Source organism: Lipotes vexillifer, unplaced genomic scaffold (assembly GCF_000442215.2).
Source record: "Lipotes vexillifer unplaced genomic scaffold, Lipotes_vexillifer_v1.1 scaffold770, whole genome shotgun sequence".
Lineage (NCBI taxonomy): Eukaryota > Metazoa > Chordata > Mammalia > Artiodactyla > Lipotidae > Lipotes > Lipotes vexillifer.
In genome coordinates, this window is record NW_006798803.1 from 504,583 (window position 1) to 513,233 (window position 8,651).

The 8,651-nt window shown below is 45.5% G+C and overlaps 1 protein-coding gene across 3 annotated transcripts in view; it reads right to left on the minus strand.

The window, feature by feature from the left end:
- FDFT1 (farnesyl-diphosphate farnesyltransferase 1) overlaps nucleotides 1-8,651 on the minus strand; it is a 37,290-nt gene that overhangs the window by 1,234 nt on the left and 27,405 nt on the right. The gene's annotated exons all lie outside the window — the stretch shown is intronic.

The following is an 8,651-nucleotide window of genomic DNA, read 5'->3' on the forward strand; positions in this document are numbered from 1 at the left end:
AAAAATCCCTGCTGAACCCAGGCCTCCTCCCCACGCCTGCAAACACTGCTCCTGCTTAGGTTAGGCCCTCCCATTGGAGCTTCCAAATCGAGCTCCTGCCTCTGTGCTCGAACCCTAAAATCCACTCACCTGCCCCACCATGCCATCACCAAAGAGACCTACAACCCCTTCTGCGTGACAGCCTTGGGGGTTCCCTATGCCCGGCCGCGCGAGGCCTGAGCTCCCGAGCGTGCCCCTGGCCCTGCCCAGGCCCCCGCGCACGCCAGCAACAGCTGCTGGTGATCGGCTTCCGTGTGCAATGCTGCCGTTTCTGTTCCCTCCCCGCTCACACCATTCCCTCTGCCCCCAGGAATGCTCCTCCCACGTGCCATCGCCGGGCTGAGTCCCACCTCCACCCAAGTCTCGGCCTAGGTAGCTGTCTTCCATGGCACCTGGCCCGAATGGCCAGGTCGGACCGCGGGCCCCTTTGGGTATATACTCTCTCCCCGTCGCCCACGCAGGGCCACCATCTGCGCGTCTCCCTAAATGGACAGAAGGCCTGAAGGCACCGCGGCTTCCTTGCCTTTCCATCTCCAGCCCAACCCTGTGCCCGGCACAGAGCAGGCCCTCGGTCAATGTTTCCTGCCTCAAACCAACCGACCCAGAGGTCACTAAGGTGGGAGGCGACGCGGACCTGAGCCCAGACGGAGGTAAAGCAGATGAAGAAGACGGAGCAGGCATCTATAAAATTATATCTTCAATTTTTCCATTACACAATGGGTATGTTTTTCCCACAAACGTTCTCTTATTTTCTTGGCCCCGTCACCCCAAAAAGCACAGCTACAATTTAACATAGCGAGGAAATAAAAGAACATGCTGACAGGAACACGCCAATGATATCTAACATCTAACGCGATGCTACGAAGCACAGCTACAGACAGAAGACCACACGGAGATGAAACTATGATTTCCTCTCAAAACTTGTAGATGATGCAATTATGCTTATAAAAATAGGCAAAGCAAAAATAAAGAAATCAAAATTCCCTTACATCAATCCCCCTCGCTTTGTCCTTATTAGCCTATACATATAAATGTACAAACCATCACATATTAATACATACACTGTTGTAATATGATATACAGGTGTAATTTATTCCTGGGTTTATTCCAGGAATTCAAGGATACTTCAATATACGCAAAACAATCACTGTGATAAACCATATTAACAAACTGAAAGAGAAAAACCATATGATCATCTCAATAGAGGCAGAGAAAGCTTTCGACAAAATTCAACACCCATTTATGACAAAAACCAAGCAGAAAGTAGGCACAGAGGGAACCTTCCTCAACATAATAAAGGCCATATATGACAAACCCACAGCCAACATCGTCCTCAATGGTGAAAAACTGAAAGCACTTCCACTAAGGTCAGGAACAAGACAAGGTTGCCCACTCTCACCACTCTTATTCAACATAGTTTTGGAAGTTTTAGCCACAGCAATCAGAGAAGAAAAGGAAATAAAAGGAATCCAAATCGGAGAAGAAGCAGTAAAGCTGCCACTGTTTGCAGATGACATGATACTATACACAGAGAATCCTAAAGACGCTACCAGAAAACTGCTAGAGCTAATCAATGAATTTGGTAAAGTAGCAGGATACAAAATTAATGCACAGACATCTCTGGCATTCCTATACACTAATGATGAAAAATCTGAAAGTGAAATCAAGGAAACACTCCCATTTACCACTGCAACAAAAAGAATAAACACCTACCTAAGGAGACAAAAGACCTGTATGCAGAAAATTATAAGACACTGATGAAAGAAATTAAAGATGATACAAATAGATGGAGAGATATATACCATGTTCTTGGACTGGAAGGAGCAATATTGCGAAAATGGCTCTACTACCCAAAGCAATCTACAGATTCAATGCAATCCCTATCAAACTACCACTGGCATTTTTCACAGAACTAGAACAAAAACTTTGACAATTTGTATGGAAACACAAAAGACCCCGAATAGCCAAAGCAATCTTGAGAACGAAAAACGGAGCTGGAGGAATCAGGCTCCCTGACTTCAGACTATACTACAAAGCTACAGTAATCAAGACATTATGGTACTGGCACAAAAACCGAAAGATAGATCAATGCAACAGGATAGAAAGCCCAGAGATAAACCCACGCACATACGGTCACCTTATCTTTGATAAAGGAGGCAGGAGTGTACAGTGGAGAAAGGACAGTCTCTTCAGTAAGTGGTGCTGGGAAAACTGGACAGGTACATGTAAAAGTATGAGATTAGATCACTCCCTAACACCATACACAAAAATAAGCTCAAAATGGATTAAAGACCTAAATGTAAGGCCAGAAACTATCAAACTCTTAGAGGAAAACATAGGCAGAACACTCTATGACATAAATCACAGCAAGATCCTTCTTGACCCATCTCCTAGAGTAATGGAAATAAAAACAAAAATAAACAAATGGGACCTAATGAAACTTCAAAGCTTTTGCACAGCAAAGGAAACCATAAACAAGACCAAAAGACAACCCTCAGAATGGGAGAAAATATTTGCAAATGAATCAACTGACAAAGGATTAATCTCTAAAATTTACAGGCAGCTCATGCAGCTCAATAACAAAAAAACAAACAACCCAATCCAAAAATGGGCAGAAGACCTAAATAGACATTTCTCCAAAGAAGATATACAGACTGCCAACAAACACATGAAAGAATGCTCAACATCATTAATCATTAGAGAAATGCAAATCAAAACTACAATGAGATATCATCTCACACCAGTCAGAATGGCCATCATCAAAAAATCTAGAAACAATAAATGCTGGAGAGGGTGTGGAGAAAAGGGAACACTCCTGCACTGCTGGTGGGAATGTGAATTGGTACAGCCACTATGGAGAACAGTATGGAGGTTCCTTAAAAAACTACAAATAGAACTACCATATGACCCAGCAATCCCACTACTGGGCATATACCCTGAGAAAACCATAATTCAAAAAGAGTCATGTACCAAAATGTTCATTGCAGCTCTATTTACAATAGCCCGGAGATGGAAACAACCTAAGTGTCCATCATCGGATGAATGGATAAAGAAGATGTGGCACATATATACAATGGAATATTACTCAGCCATAAAAAGAAACGAAATTGAGCTATTTGTAATGAGGTGGATAGACCTAGAGTCTGTCATACAGAGTGAAGTAAGTCAGAAAGAGCAAGACAAATACCGTATGCTAACACATACATGGAATTTAAGGGAAAAAAATGTCATGAAGAACCTAGGGGTAAGACAGACCTACTGGAGAACGGACTTGATATGGGGAGGGGGAAGGGTGAGCTGTGACAAAGCGAGAGAGAGGCATGGAAATATATACACTACCAAACGTAAGGTAGATAGCTAGTGGGAAGCAGCCGCATAGCACAGGGAGATCAGCTCGTTGCTTTGTGACCGCCTGGAGGGGTGGGATAGGGAGGGTGGAAGGGAGGGAGACGCAAGAGGGAAGAGAGATGGGAACATGTATATGTATAACTGATTCACTTTGTTATAAAGCAGAAACTAACACACCATTGTAAAGCAATTATACCCCAGTAAAGATGTTAAAAAAATTAATTAATTAATTAAATAATCTCTGAAAAAATATATGTATAGGTTATCAACAAGGACCTACTGTATAGCACAGGGAACTCTTCTCAGTATTCTGTAATAACCTATATAGGACAAGAATCTAAAGAAGAATGGATATATGTATTTGTATAAATGAATCACTTTGCTATACACCTGAAGTTAACACAACACTGTAAATCAACTCGACTCCAATATAAAATTTAAAAATATCTTAATTAAAAACACTTATTGCACGATCTAAAAAAAACAAAAAAAAAAACCAATCCTATAGCTGTTTATAGTTTAGTTTTATAATTTAATTATTTTATTCTTTATCTTCCTCCACCCCTCAACTTCTATCTTAGCAGACTTGAAAAGTCTAAATCTACTTTACCACAGAGAAGTGCTTTTATGCTTGGATAACACATTTCTTTACAGGAAATAACCCATTAGTTTATTTCTGTACCTGCCTCATCAGTATCAGCTGGGAATACCTTGCAATCGTGACAATTTATTAAGCTCTGCTGTAAACGCAGGAGGAAGAAGCCTCATGCTATTTTTCCGTGAAAATGGTGGTTAGAAGAAGGGGTGTTGTAGGGGTGTGAGGGGAAAAGAAGAGAGAGTTAAAGAAACAGTAAAAAAATAAAACAAAATTGTCGATGATATAATGTCGATGTTTGCCCTATAAAAACAGGGCAAACAAAAATAAATCAAAATTCCCTTACATCACTCCCCCTCGCTTTGTCCGTATTAGCCTATACATATAAATGTACAAACCGTCACATATTAATACATACATTAATGTAATATGATATACTGGTGCAGTTCCTTTTATACCTCTTGTTACGCCCATATAAGCCTCTATACAAACACAAAATGTCACAGAGATATATTATATATTATATGTACTATATATGATTATATATGATGTACAAATATATATGATTCTATATTATCCATATCAAGTTATACATACACACAATTTTATTTAAATTGTAAACCTATTAAATTAATAGGTTACAAACATATTGTTCTATATATTTTTTTGTTTTGTTTTGTTTTTTTTTGCAGTACGAGGGCCTCTCACTGTTGTGGCCTCTCCCGTTGCGGAGCACAGGCTCCGGACGCGCAGGCTCGGCAGCCGTGGCTCAGAGGCCCAGCCGCTCCGCAGCACGTGGGATCTTCCCGGACCGGGGCACGAACCCGTGTCCCCTGCATCGGCAGGCGGACTCTCAACCACTGCGCCACCAGGGAAGCCCTGTTCTATAATTTTGACTTCCTTCACTCACACGATGTTTTATGGACGTTTTTAAACACCAGAACCCACAAAATAATGTCATTCTTTTTTTAAGCACAAGCTGCATAGTATGAATGTACTACAATTTAATCAATTCATTCCCAATGAGGCATGAGGACAAAATGCTCCAATAAGCATTGCTGCACATTTTCTGGTTATATTTTGTAGGTAAAGTTCTAGAAGTGCTCGGTCAGAGGGCAATGCGCACAAAACTGTGACAAGTATGAAAGCATAACCAGAACAGCCAGGACATGGAGATTCCTGAGGTGGGTTAGGGAGAACAGAGGACGACATGCAATAGCCTCCAGGCTACCTGGATTCCACGATTAGGTGAAAGGTAATGTCATCAGACAACAAAAAGAAGTTAATGACCAAGGCCAGAGCTGGGGGAGCTGGAGACCCCTTACGTGGTGAAGAAACACGAAAATCAAGAACAAACCCCAGGGGCTTCCCTGGTGGCGCAGTGGTTGAGAGTCCACCTGCCGATGCAGGGGACACGGGTTCGTGCCCCGGTCCGGGAAGATCCCACATGCCGCAGAGCGGCTGGGCCCGTGAGCCACGGCCGCTGAGCCTGCGCGTCCGGAGCCTGTGCTCCGCAGCGGGAGAGGCCACAACAGTGAGAGGCCCGCGTATCGCAAAAAAAAAGAACGAACCCCAGGAAACACCAGCACCAGGAGCCAGAGGACGAAGGAGCAGGCAGAGGGGTTAAGAGGTTGAACTGGGGTCGAGTGTCACAGAAGCCAAAAAAGGAAAGGGCTTCAAGGAGAGAGACCCACAGTGTCAAACGATACAGTGGGATCAGCGAAGAGTAAAGAAAGTGCTCATGAGATCTGTGTGCTGGGGTGGGGGTGGGGGGGGATCATCCAATCACTTCGGTAAGAAAAGTTCCAATGACAAAGGTAGGAAACAAAAGTTACAACGAAGCAGGCTGAGAAAAAAAAAGGGAATCAATAACATTAAGAACACCTGCCCTGGGACTTCCCTGGTGGTGCAGTGGTTAATACTCCACGCTCACAATGCAGGGGGCCTGGGTTCAATACCTGGTCCGGGAGCTAGATCCCACATGCATGCCACAACCTCTAAGAGGCCCTTGAGCCGCAACTAAGACCCGACGCGACCAATTAAATAAATAATAATTATTTTTAAAAAAGGAAGGAGAAGACACCTGCCCTTTCAAGAAGCTTAGCTGTGAAGGACAGGACAGGGAGCGGGGAGGCAGAGCGCCGGAGCCCGGGAGGAGTCAGGATGTGCCCGCTGTCTGCAGGGACTGAGCTGAGCGCAGAGACACACCGAGAGGCAGGGGCGGGGGAGAAAGGCGGAGGACCTCAGGCAAGAGGGCAGGAGGGGAAGAGCGCTTAGATGGGGGTCAGGACACAGACAAAAATGCAGCGAGTTCAGACATCCAATCTCAAGTTCACAGCATCCAAACCCAAATTCACAGCATCTGGTTCTGTACTTGCTCACAGGGTTAAATGCACAGCTGACTGAGAATGAGGTGGGGAGCTAGAGCCATGCTCTTCAAACTGTGTTCACAGGCGCCACCTGGGCATCCTGCTATGGGCACATTCTGACTCAAGGACTGAAACGCTCACATGCCGGCAGGGGACGCAGAAGCCGGGAGGAGGACCACACTCTGAGTCACAAGGACCCACAGGGACTGAGAGTACGGCGCCGCTCTAGACCGACCACAGACGAACGGGAAGCCCCACCCGCTTGAAAAAGTTGGGCCTTGCCAAGGAATCATCTTTGGCAGAGAAGGAAATAAAAGTTTCTGGCTGTTTGCCTGAGCATCTGTTTCTGCCCCGGAATAGCCGGTTGAGCTTCTCACCAGCTGCCAGGTAGCCAGACGGTTTCCAGCTGGGGCTGCTCCAGAGGATGAGGGCCTGAGGGGCAGCTCCCCTGCTCAGAGGATCCGGGCTTCACTCCACCTTGTCCTTTACACCTTAGAGTTGCAAGAGGAGAACTCTGAAGTCCCCTGCAGGTGCGTTACTGCTACAACCAGGGACCTGAGGGGTAAATGTCTTCCTGTCTTACTGCAAAGGACAGACGTGGTCAGTGAGGAGATGCAGGAGTAGAGTTAACATCTGGCCACCAGCAAAATGCCTGACAACTTGTGGACTTCATTCAAAAAGTCTTCATTTGAAATTGTATTGACAGAATGTCCTTGGGCTCCCCTGGTGGTGCAGTGGTTAAGAATCCGCCTGCCGGGGCTTCCCTGGTGGCGCAGTGGTTGAGAGTCCGCCTGCCGATGCAGGGAACACGGGTTCGTGCCCCGGTCCGGGAAGATCCCACATGTCGCGGAGCGGCTGGGCCCGTGAGCCATGGCCGCTGAGCCTGCGCGTCCGGAGCCTGTGCTCCGCAACGGGAGAGGCCACAACAGTGAGAGGCCCGCGTAACACAAAAAAATAAAATAAAAATAAATAAATAAAAATAAAAATAAGAATCCGCCTGCCAATGCAGGGAACACGGGTTTGAGCCCTGGTCCGGGAAGATCCCACATGCCACGGAGCACCTAAGCCCATGTGCCACAAGTACTGAGCCTGCGCTCTAGAGCCCGAGAGCCACAACTACTGAGTCCGCATGCCACAACTACTGAAGCCCGTGCTCCGCAACGAGAAGCCACCACAATGAGAAGCCTGCACACCACAACGAAGAGTAGCCCCCGCTCTCTTGAGACTTAGAAATTTTCAGTTTTTTGAGTCAAATCAACTTATTAGTATTTTCTCCAAAATACCCTGAGTTTCACTAGAGTAGTTTTATAGACTTTTAAAAAAAATATTCATTTATTTATTTGGCTGCGCCGGGTCTTAGTTGAGGCATGCGGGATCTTCGTTGCCACGTGTGGGATCTTCGATGCGGCATGCAGGATCTTTTGGTTGTGGCATGCATGTGGGATCTAGTTCCCTGACCAGGGATCAAACCCAGGCCCCCTGCATTGGGACCATGGAGTCTTAATCACTGGACCACCAGGGAAGTCCCTAGAGTAATTTTAAACAAAATAATTCATGCCCTAGATCAGAGGTCAGCAAACTTTTCCTTAAAGGTCCAAGAAAGTATTTTCAGCTTTGTGGGCCCCCTCTGTTACAGCCACTCAGCTCTGCTGCTGTAGAGCCCCGAGAAGCCACGGATAATACGGAAACAAATGGGTATGGCTATGTCCTAATAAAAAGGCATTTACAAAATCAGGGGGTCAGCCAGCCCTGCTCTAAATCAAACTGTGAATCACAACTAGATTTAATTCCAGTAGTTAAGGAAAATACCTAATAAAATCTGAAGTTTAATATAGTATGGAACTGCCTACCAGTTTTTTAAAACATCGTTTTCTAAAATCAGTGATCAGTGATAAAACTGCAAAACTAAAATATTCTCTGAACTACAAACCATATAGAATGTTTCTAATTTACATAAAATGGAGAAACAGTGCCTAAAAAAGGCACTATTCAGTTTAGAAAGAGTAATTCAAGCCCTTAGAATCGTGGTGAACAGTGTAGGCTCTGAAGTCAGCCAGACCTGGGTCCAAATTCTGGCCCCAGCCATGGGGTTAGGGCCTCAAATTTCCTTGATGTTAATAGTATCCACCTGGGCTTCCCTGGTGGCACAGTGGTTGAGAGTCCGCCTACTGATGCAGGGGACACGGGTTCCTGCCCTGGTCCGGGAAGATCCCACATGCCGCAGAGCGGCTGGGCCCATGAGCCATGGCCGCTGGGCCTGCGCGTCCGGAGCCTGTGCTCCGCAACGGGACAGGCCACAA